The sequence below is a fragment of the Macaca nemestrina genome, chromosome 2 (assembly GCF_043159975.1).
Source record: "Macaca nemestrina isolate mMacNem1 chromosome 2, mMacNem.hap1, whole genome shotgun sequence".
Taxonomy (NCBI): Eukaryota; Metazoa; Chordata; class Mammalia; order Primates; family Cercopithecidae; genus Macaca; species Macaca nemestrina.
Window position 1 is genome coordinate 175,610,287 of NC_092126.1, and position 11,494 is coordinate 175,621,780.

The 11,494-nt window shown below is 45.7% G+C and overlaps 1 long non-coding RNA gene across 1 annotated transcript; it reads left to right on the forward strand.

The window, feature by feature from the left end:
* Window positions 1-3,185: 3,185 nt before the first annotated feature.
* Window positions 3,186-4,100, forward strand: LOC105477543 (uncharacterized). The gene is made up of 2 exons (XR_984769.3): window positions 3,186-3,390; window positions 3,923-4,100. It is a non-coding gene; the product is annotated as an uncharacterized lncRNA (long non-coding RNA).
* Window positions 4,101-11,494: the final 7,394 nt, after the last annotated feature.

Below are 11,494 nucleotides of genomic sequence, written 5' to 3' on the forward strand. Positions count from 1 at the left end.
TCATACTACTCCTTAAGTCTGTGGCTTTAGTTTCTACAACGTTTCAGAACTTACTCTTTCCTCTTTGAACTGTCATTATTAAAACACCTCTCTTTGACTTGCATGACCAAATGAGGACCCTGGCACATTCTCTTCTAAGTTGATAGATTCATTAAAGCCCAAATATTAATGAATAATAATGTCTCTACCTTGTGGAAAGTAATTTGCATTTAAACAACTTTCAATGCCTAAGTCCAACTTTCAAAGATTGTGGGAATTTCCAACAGGCACTTGGCCTGGACCAGCTGGGGTAGTCATCAAGAGGTCCCTGAAGCAAAATCCAATCACAGCCCGTGGACAACTGTCCACTCGGGCTCTGTAGGGTGGGTTCAGCCATGTATGACCCCCTCAGAGTGTGCATGCACACAGATATGCAGGTGCCAATTAGGGACACTGAGACCATCTTAACTTCCATGGAAAAAAGCTGTCACTTGTGATATGCATGCTCACTTACATATACTATTTCCCTTAGCCCTTTGATACCTTTTTGCCTAGCTTACAGTCCCATTAACACAAAGCATTTCTTGGAAGAAAAATGAAGGCAGATAGGCATAAGGCTCAGACTCTGATACGGTTTGGCTATGTCCCATCCAGATTTCATCTTTTAATCCCCATAATCCCCACATGTCTAGGGAGAGACCTGGTGGGAGGTGATTGGATCACGGGAGTGGTTTCTCCATGATGTTCTCATGATAATGACTTAGTTCTCACAAGATTTGATGGTTTTATAAGAGGCTCTTCGCTCTTCACTACTCACTTTTGTCCCTCTTGCCTGCCGCCACGTCAGATGTGTCTCTTCCCTTTCTGTCTTGATTGTAAGTTTCCTGAGGCCTCCCCAGTCATGCAGAACTGTGAGTTAATTAAACCTCTTTTCTTTATAAATTACCCATTCTCGGGTATGTCTTTACAGCAGTGTGAAAATGGACTAATAGACCCCAAAAAGGCAGGCAGGATACAGATTATTAGAGCACAAATCACAGGATTCTATTGGCCTCCTGGGGCCATACTTACCACACTCCAAAACACAGTGAGAGCTCTGAAGGTGGAGAGGAGGACAAGATTAAGAAGTACAACTTTTTCACATAAAAAGGACAAAAAAAAATCCTGATTCACAGACTGCGCTGTGCAAGAAACCAGTGAGTTTTCTCAGGCAATTCAGTACTATCAGACAAAATTAAGAGAATTATCCAAACTACTGAAGAAGCGGAGTCCATCGGTTAGGTCTGACTGATTTGTCTGCCAGGAGCCCAGTGCAGCACTGATGCAAGTCCTGTGTAGAGAACGCTGCTTTCGAGGACAGGGCAGGTTAGGATGAGCTCTTTACCTTAGTGCGCCAGAAACAGCTCCAGGTGGTCTAGCCCAGATGGCTGTCAAAAATGAACGTATCATTTTCTTTTGAATTATAGAGTATGACTCATTTCTCCCCTACTCCACACACTGCCTCATGGGACCCACTGAATTTGCCACCTGGTGAAATGGGTTATTGATCTGTCATTCCTCCAGGGGATCCCCCAGTTTCGTTTCCTTCATTCTCCAGACAAAGAGATACAATTGCATAACCGTATGGACACTTCCTGCATTTTATCAAAATGGCATCTTGTAAATGGAAACTCACAAGAGATTAGCAAAGATTTCAGATACAAAGTACTTTGATAGACACACAAAAAGGGCATTTTGTAAACTACAGTGAAACCAGTTTCTTAAAGTATTTCTAAACTCACCAAATATAGAACTAAAGAGATCCTCAAGCCACTTTGAAGTACACATTGGTTTCTATCAGAACAAAGGTAGAACATGTGCTGCTTTAACAGATGTTAGAGACCCTGCTGTCCACATGAGAGGCTTCACTTGTAGCTGACTTGTTCCTGTCTCCTGGGTGCTACACAACCCCGACTAGCACTTGTGACCTGAAGCTAATACAAAACACCCAGGAGGCCAGGATACAACTTGGGTTCACAGGGATTCTCCACTCTACTACAGGTGGATCCCTCCTGACCAAGCAAAGGGGACAGAGGAACTGGTGATACTTTTACCAAGATAAATCATGGAACAGGCAGGCTGCTTGTCTTCTGAGGTCGGACACTAAGCCAGTGGCTCACAAACTTTAGCATGCCCCAGAATCACCTGGAAAACTTGATAAAACACAGATTGCTTGGCCACACTCCAGTGTGTCTCCTTTAGTAGGTTTAGGGCTGGGCCCAAGAATTTGCATTTCCAAGTTTCCCGGTGCTGCAGATGCTGTAAATCCAAGTAGCACCCTTTCAGAACCACTCCTCTAAGCTCAGTGTTGGTATAACATCTTTCTTTCTTGCTACCGTTTGTGGTTCCCAGGGCTTGTGGTTGGTGAAGAGATGAGGGAAGTTGCAGCTTCTGCAGCAGCAGTTAGTATGTGGGAGCGGTCAAACTCAGAGGCTGTTCAAGACGGATTAGTGAGGTGGGCGGGGCCTGGAATCAGGCAACCTTTCTCATGATTCCAGACATGTGTGTCTGTCTCGTCTGTTCAAACCCAGTTTATCCATTTCACTTTTAAGGCCCCCTAAAGATAGTTCGAGTCCATTGGCCCACACCCATAGCAATGAGGTCAGTATTAGAGAAAAGAAGATTGGCAGATGGAACTCAGAGAGCTCATGTAGTAGCATCAATAAGCAAACTTCATGAGGCACAGTTTCTCCAGCGGTTTTGCACAAGTGGTCATAGCAGGGCAGAGAAGGGTGCACCTAGAGAGCCCTGTGTAGGCAGAAAACAGTTTTCTCAACAGACATTCCTGGCTGCTTCTGGTGGAGGATTCATTTGAAATTGTCAGTCTGCAATGCAGACAGCTACTCTGCAGCTCATTTCAGAGAACACCCATGTACTCTAGCCTTCATTTTCTTTTCCTACAAAACTTCTCCCTCTAAGGATACAAAAGGCAGTCCTTGGAGATCTATTTCTTTCTATGCCTTGGCCCCAAAGAGGAATTCCAGTGCAGGAAAATGTTGCCACTGGGGTTGGGATTAAAAGAAACAATGAGTCTATAGAATGGTTTCGGTCAATTCAAGGGTGTTTGTGTGAAAGGAAGGAAGTAGGGAGTTACCGTGGCTGCCGGCAGTATCTCTGAAGGGATGGGCTGTGGTCATTAACTACCGTACATACATGGCATACTTCAGGAGAGATGACACATTTATCTCTATTTATGTTATGTTTCCTTTGTAGGTCGCCCAGGGCTCTGCTCTGCCTCATCCTCACTCTAGGACCCAGGCTGAGCGGGCAGCTGCTGTCTGAGCATTGCTGATTGCCATGGCAGAGGGAAAGAAAAAAGAAAAAAATTGCAAGCTAGGCCTAAAAACTTTGGTCCAGATGTACATGGTTATTGTAAGTTGAATTTTATTTATTTATTTATTCATTCATTCATTCTGTTTTTTTGTTTTTTTTTTTTTTTTTTAGACGGAGTCTTTCGCTCTATTGCCAGGCTAGAGTGCAGTGGTGCCATCTCGGCTCAGTGCAACCTCTGCCTCCTGGGTTCAAGCGATTCTCGTGCCTCAGCTTCCTGAGTAGCTGGGACTACAGGTGTGCACCACTACACCCAGCTAATTTTTGTATTTTTAGTAGAGACAGGGCTTCATCATGTTGGCCAGGATGGTCTCAATCTCTTGACCTCATGATCCGCCTGCCTCGGCCTCCCAAAGTGCTGTGATTACAGGTGTGAGCCACAGTGCCCGGCCTTGTGAGTTGAATATTATCCACCCCACCTCCCTCCACAAATTCATGTTCACCCCAAACTTTAGAATGTGATCTTTATTTAGAAATAGGGTCTTTGCAGGTATATTTAGTTAAGGATCTCAAGATGATCCCTAAATCTAATGATGGTCCCTAAATCTAATGATGGATGTCCTTATACGAACAGGAGAGCACACAGAGACAGAGAAGACCCCGCGAAGACAGCAGCAGAGCCTGGAGTGATGCAGCTCAAGTTAAGGAATGCCACAGGCTGCCAGGCTAGGAAGGCAGCAGTCTTCTCAGGAGCCTTTGGAGAGGGCGTGGCCCTCAGAATAGTGAGAGAATAAACTTCTCTTGTTTTAAGCCTTCTGTTTATGGTAATTTGCTATGGTCATCCTAGGAAACTAACATACCGGCCTGAGTGAGCCCCACTGCCATACCCGATTTCAACGGCACAGGGAAGGACAGTCTCACAGTGCTGGACAGTCTCTCTCAGATCCACCCTCTACCTTTCTATACTCTGCTCTGAGCCTGGAAAGTTAAAATTCAAGAACTGCGTAAACAGACTCCCCTTTCCTCTGGCTCCTGGTTAAGATTTGCCAATAGTGGGAGTTCAGAGGGAGTGAGGAGAGTGAAGTCATCTAGTTTGCCACCTACTTCCCTGCCAGGCTGGTTGTAGCGGTGTTCCACTATGGAAGGCCACAGCTCCAGCCAGGCAGCTCCTCCTTCAGTTTCTCCTTTCTCTCGGGGTTCTAGTAACTTGTTTCTTCCCCATGCTCCTCTAGGCGTGGGGTGCAACAGCTGTTGTTAGCCAACGTGCTCTGTCATTCCTGGTTGGTTTCCCATTGCCCCACTCACAGCCTTGTAAACAGTCCTTTTATTAATCTCTTCTCAATAACTTCATTTGAGCATGCCATCTGTTTTCTGCTGAGACCCAGCAGACACACATACCATGCACCCAGGAGGAGCCTTAGAAATCTTTGGTGGACACAGTGACGACCTTGCTACATTGAGAAGCAGCTCTAGTGAAACAATCGTGGGAAATGCAATGAGAGTGGCAGGTCAAACGATGGCTTTGCTTCCACCCCTCCCTCTCTGACAGAGGAAGAAGTGTGAGCTCTGAAGCAAGATTCAAACTCTGGCTTCCCCGTTTATCAGCTGTAATAGGAACCTCTCTGAACCTCAGCTACTATACGTGTATCGTGGGTATAACAATGCTTCCTTTACAAGGCTGTTATGTGGATTATGGGAGAAAAATATGAAAAGAGCCTAGCTATGATAGGCAGAATAATGTCCCCCAAAGATTTCCAAGCCCTAATCTCTGGGAACTTGTGAATACGTTACTTTACATGGCAAGAGAGACAATGTGGATATGATTGAGATTACAGACCTTAAAATAGGAAGATTATCGTGGATTATCAAGGGGGCCCCATCTAATCACTTGAGCACTTAAAAGCAGAAGTGGAAGGCAGAAGAGTTTGTCATAGAGATGCAGCACAAGAAGCAGAGACAGAAGAAATCCAGGGTGAGAAGAATTTAATATGCCATTCCTAGCTCTGGGTGTGCAGAGACTACCTACAATGACTCAAAAGAGGCCTCTAAATACCAAGGGAGATGCCCAGATGGCAACCAGCAAGCAAACAGACCTCAATCCTACAGACAGTGATTTCTGCCCACTACCTGGATTAACCTGGAAATGGACTCTCCCCTAGAGCCTCCGGAAGGGAAAGCGGCTCAGCGAATGCCTTGATGTCAGTCTTGTGAGACTTGAAACAGAGAAACCATCTGAGCCTACTGGACTTCTGACCTACAGAACTGTGAGATAATAAATGGGTGCTGTTTTAAGCCCCTAAATTGGTAGTAATTTGTTATACTAGCAATCGAAAGTAAATCCACTAGCACAGCGCAGTCTTGGTGCATGCTCTATGCCCACTGCACGTATGTTACAGGCTCTCAAAGAGGAGAGGTAGGCAAGATACAAAGGGGTCTTCTCAGGACTCAAAACAGTACGTGCTCTCAAAGAAATAAGCCTGCTGCGATTTTACAATGTAACATAGAAGCTGGCTTTCTCTGGTGCTTTCAAGCTGTCATGAATATGGGTGCCCTACATGAGTGGCCTCCAGCAGCAACCGCAGAGGGAGGAGTAGAGAATGTTGTGCATCTTGTGGCAAAAGCAAATGAATCCTTGTTATTCATTTGACATGCAGAGAAAAACACATACCAGATCACGTTATCATCTCTGTAGCAGGATATCCCTTACCTAAAACCCTCAGTCCTATTATCTCCTACCTTGAGGCAGTTCCTGCTTCTAATATTTGCCCCTAACTGAAACACAGGCTAGCAAGAAAATGATTTCCTGCTGCTGGAGGCTTCCTTCCGTTCTCCTAAGCCAAATCCATCTCTCCAACCCCACAATCCCATACCAATATCTTCCAGCTCCCTAACCATCCAAATCTAACCCTTGACCAGACAGCACAGACCTTCGTTGCTCTGCTGCTTTATTTGATGACTGGGGCTCCTATGCTTTTATAGCTGGGTCAAGTTGAAATAGCATCCTAGGAGACTGGGCTCTGAGCCAGGTATCAGAGACATGGGTCCCTCAGCATTGAATCGCCAAGAAATGTGAAGAAAAAGCAAATTAAGGGCTACCCACTAGGCATAGACATGCGCATCTAGCTTCAATGAAAATTGTTGACACTTTTCCAACTCAAAGTGCTCCTTCAATGCTCCTGAGCAGCAATTGGTGATTCTTTTGATAATATTTTCACTGCCCTTCTTGGAGACCAATCTCACGACATAAGATGATTATTAAAATAAGGGCTAATATTTATTGTGTGCCTACTGTGCCTCGGGCACTGCTCTACATAACTGTAAAGGTGTTAACTCATTAAATTCTCAAGCCATGTTCAAAAGTTAATTTATATTATTTTTATCATCCTTGCTTTACAAATGAGAAAACAAGGGTTCAGAAAGGTTAAATAATGTGTCCAAGGTTAACAGGTAGTAAGTGGCTTGAGCTATAACTCAGACCTAGGTTAAAGTAACTCTGTATACTACACACCACACTGTGAGTTTTCTTGATTGATTCGACACATGTAGGTCTCCAACCAGGCACTATGTTTGACTTTGGAGATTGTGATGGTTAATTTTAGGTATTAACTTGACTGGATTAAGAGATAGGTGTTAAACCATTATTTCTGGGTGTGTCTATGAGGTTATTTCCAGAGGATATTGGCATGTGAGTTAGTGGACTGAGTTGGGGAGATCCTCCTTCCACGTGGGTGGGCACCATCTAATCAGCTGGGGGTGTGGATAGAGTAAAAAGTGGAGGAAAGGCTCTCTTGCTCTTTCTACTGGAGCTGAGACACTCTTCTTATCCTGTCGTTGGCCATCGGAACTCTAGGTTCTCCAACCTTTGAACTCTGAGACTTGCACCAGTGGCCTCCTGGCTTCTTAGGTCTTCAGCCTCAGAATGAGAGGTGCACCAAGGGCTTCCTCTGGTTCTGAGGCCCTCCAGTTTGGACAACCATGCTACTGGCATTCCTGGGTCTCCAGGCTTACAGATGGTCTATCGATGAATGTCTCAGCCTCTTTAATCACATGAGCCAATCCACCTATCTCTCTATCCTATTAGTTCTGTCCCTCTAGAGAACCCTAATACAGACATGCAAATATACTCAGGACAAATTTCATTTTCTCCAAGCTAACGTGATAGAAGAGGAAACTATTACATAGAAACAAATATCTACTGACACATTTTGTTAGTGTATGAACAAAGCATCATGGGAGAGATAACTAGAACTATGAAATGATAGAGAATCATGGCAAAGAAAAAAGTAGGGTTGAGAAAGGCTTCTTTGAGGAAGTGATATTTGATCTTGGCCTTGAAGAATGAGTTGGAATTCTTTGAGTTGAGGAGCAGAGAAGAAAACATGAGGGAGAATTATGAGAAGCAGAGCAAACAGTGTAATTGAAGCACAAAAGCCTGAAAGTTGCATAGTCCAGGCATGGAATAATCCAGTGTTGCTAGTGTTGCCTGGTCATGCAACAGATGTTAGTTTGCATTCCATTGGCCAGAATTATTACCAAGTGAAGAATCTTAATTACAAAAGAAAGCACATATTCAGAGACACTAAGAAGAAAGAGGTAATACTCAGAAACTACAACTAGCTGATGACTGATAAGTCAAAAATAGGAACTTAATGACGCTAAGAACCTCTAATATGTCAGGTCAGCTCCAAGGTTAGTTCAATAGTTTCATTCACATATGTTTACACAACACCCTTTAATGCTGGGTGCTTTGTCAGACACTGATGGAAGATACGGTTCCTGACCCTGAGAGCTTTATTTACTCATTCAGTCATTCATTTCTTCATTCTATTTATTCTTTTAACAACCATTTGTTGAGTACATACTATGTGCCAGGCTACTGAACAGGAAGACAACTATATAAACAGATAATTTCAATAAAAGATGGTAACTGATATGCACCAAAGTGAGACTAAAACACAGAGAAGAGCAGTTAACTTATACTGGCATTATCTTGGACCCTGATTTACTGTGGGATCCTTTGCTGTTATGTTCCCTTATGTTGAAAGATGCATCTGGCCCTACACAAAACACAGAATATGAGTAGGTAGGCACATACAGTTCTAAGCTAACCCCTGGGGGTACCAGGAGACAGCACTGTCTCATGTCGTTGCATGACACACCAGTATGGGGCAAAACATTTGCTGAATGAAAAGTTACAATAAGGATACAATTGTATCTACGTAAACGTTTAAAGATACTATCATATCCATACCTACTATGTGGTAGGATCTTGATGTTGTGTGGGGAGGAAGATAAAAGTAGATGTATCCTTTTTTTTTTTTTTTGAGACGGAGTCTTGCTTTGTCACCCGGGCTAGAGTGCAGTGGCCTGATCTCAGCTCACTGCAAGCTCCGCCTCCCGGGTTTGCGCCATTCTCCTGCCTCAGCCTCCCGAGTAGCTGGGACTACAGGCACCCGCCACCTCGCCCGGCTAGTTTTTTGTATTTTTTTTTTTAGTAGAGACGGGGTTTCACCGTGTTCGCCAGGATGGTCTCGATCTCCTGACGTCGTGATCCGCCCGTCTCGGCCTCCCAAAGTGCTGGGATTACAGGCTTGAGCCACCGCGCCCGGCCTGATGTATCCTTGAGACAGAAATGAGGGAAAGGGAAATTTTTATGCATTGAGAGAGGAAGTTTGTGAATTTTTTCGCTGGCCGTGAAGTCAGGGAGACTTCAGTCCACCCTGAGCTTGTGACCAAGCCTCACTTTCCTTATCTATAAAGATGATGAGAGTGATTTTTATAAGTTTATTTATCTGTAAAGGGGAAACTGCAACAACTTTGATATTACAGGGTCAAAAGAAAAAAGGATGAACATGAGAACAAGGGAGAGAGACGAGAGAGAGCAGTGTCACGTATAACTGTGGGCAAAGCGCTCACCATGCCTTTTTCCCTTTGTTTCCTCATCTCAAAAAGGGATATCATAACATTTATGCTTTCTGAGGTTGTTATGAAGATTAACTTAGGTGATATAGCTAATGTGTACTTCCTGTGTTCAAAACATTCTAATATGTATTATTCCCTCCCTCTCCACCCAAGAAACTCCTTACATACAGATGAGCTCAACATCCAAATTAAAATGCGTCGAAAAGTTAAAAGGGAAACCTTTAAAATGATTAAATACTGAAAAGAGCTTAAGGTTATCTCAGGGAGAGGATAATCAAACCTAGGCAGGCTGCTTTGGACTGTCTCTCCTGAGAGAGGCCTGCTCTTCCCTCACCACCAAAACATACCCCAGCTAGATTCCCAAGAGCAGCAGTGGTCACCCAGGTGGCCTCTCATCCCGTTTTCTGCACAAAAAGACATTAAACATATAGCTCAGTAGCTCCCAGTGTAAAACAGAACATCACCCGATCTCTACCTCTGAAGGTTGGGGACAGTCCTTTCTAGCCACTCTTCAGCTTTAGGGGGGTTGGTTGATATCAGGGACAGCTGACAGCCTTATTTAGCCAACCAGCTGCTCTGTGATACACAATGTCCCTAATGCTCAAAGTCTGGTGGATGATTCTTTTGTATCCACATAAGCAGCAGTTGGAGGAGAATCGATGAGTCCCTTTGGTTGCCTCGGGGTGTCAAGGCTGCCATTCAAATCATTACCACCATAATTATTAACCATTGTTTTAGTGAGATGTCTGCCAGACAATTGTTTTTCTTTATTTTTTAATCATTAAAAAAGCAATCAAATTTCACTAGAGCAAAGCTTGCCTCAAGTTGCATCAACACATTTATTAAACCCCTTCTGTTTGCCGAGCTCAATGGAAAGTCTTGGAGGAGGGAATACTTTAAATGCGCTCGGATTTAAAAGAATTGATAATGCTGTGGGGAAGAGGTTCACACAAAAAAACAATTACAGGAAGAAGCTCGATAGTACACAATACACTGGCACAGAGTGTCATAGACAGTGCCACTTTCATATGCTGGGTTTTATTTCTGTGGCAATGGGGTGCTTGGGAGGAGCCGCACTGTGTAGAGGATTTGGAGAAGTGGGGTATTGTGGTGGGAAATTGCTTTCTTTCCCAGCAGGTAAGAGAAAAACAATCAAGGAGGTGGACAGGATGGGCACCCCATTACAGCAGCCACCAGAGCCTGACTTTTTGATGAGAGTACATCAGTTAGAACAACTGTTAAAAGTATCTTCAAAAGTAAAAATACTGTTAAAAGTATTTTTGCTTCAGGATGAATGATGTGGCCTGTGTGATTCAGCGATAAATTCGGAAGCCTTGTCCCTATTGTGGCTTGCGGCCACATTTCGAACCCATTTTTCAAGCATGTTAAACCCAAGCGCAGCGCAGAGGGCTGCACACGGGGCAGTCACAAGCCAAGCTGAATAACCTTGCTGGTGGGGATGTGTTGGATACGCTGCTAATGCCTGTTTGCGACAATACTCGCTAGTCCCGGTGGTGGCGGTGTTCGCAGGTAACAATGTTTACCACCGTGAATGGAATTTGTTTGATTAACCCTGATCAGAGGATGAAAACACTAAAGAACCAAGTGAGAAAGACGGAAGAGAACCGCATAGGAAACAGCAGAGCGAGTGGACGAGCGGAACGCAGAGCCCGCCAGGAGCGAGTGGAAGCTCCCTGCGGGCAAGGACCGGGCCGCCGCCCTGCCCTGGGCGTGGCGGCCTCGGGCTCAGGGACGCGCTGGAAGCAGCGAGACACCCCCACGCCGAGTGCGCTTCGGGACCAGACGGCCGCGTTCGGTGGAAGTGGGTGCTGGTGAAAGCCTAGAAGGCGTCCGGGTCCACGCGCGCAGCCGGACGTCGGGTCCAGGGAGAGACTAGGGCTGCGGCCGGGCGGGCGGGGCCGGGCCCCTGAAGCGCGAGGGTGGGAGTGAAAGCAAAGAGGGAAAAAGTAGAGAGAGAGGACAGTGGGGCCCAGCGCCGCGCGAAAGGCAGGAACAGACCCGCGGAGAGGGACGGGTGCAAGGAGGTCCACGGCGAGCGTGGGAACACAGGGTTCAGCCTCCTGCGGCGGGAGAGCATGCGGACCCCAAGGGCGGGCGGGTGCGACAGGACGTGACCCGGAAGCGCGGCGCGTGCCACCGCCCTAGAGCAGGCATCTGGTCTTCGTGGAGCGGGCAGGCGGGCCCCGGGTCTGGAGCCTTTGACTGGGGAGGGCGCCGCGTCAACAGCCGCGGTTGCGGGGCGGGGCCGAGTGCGCGTGCGCGG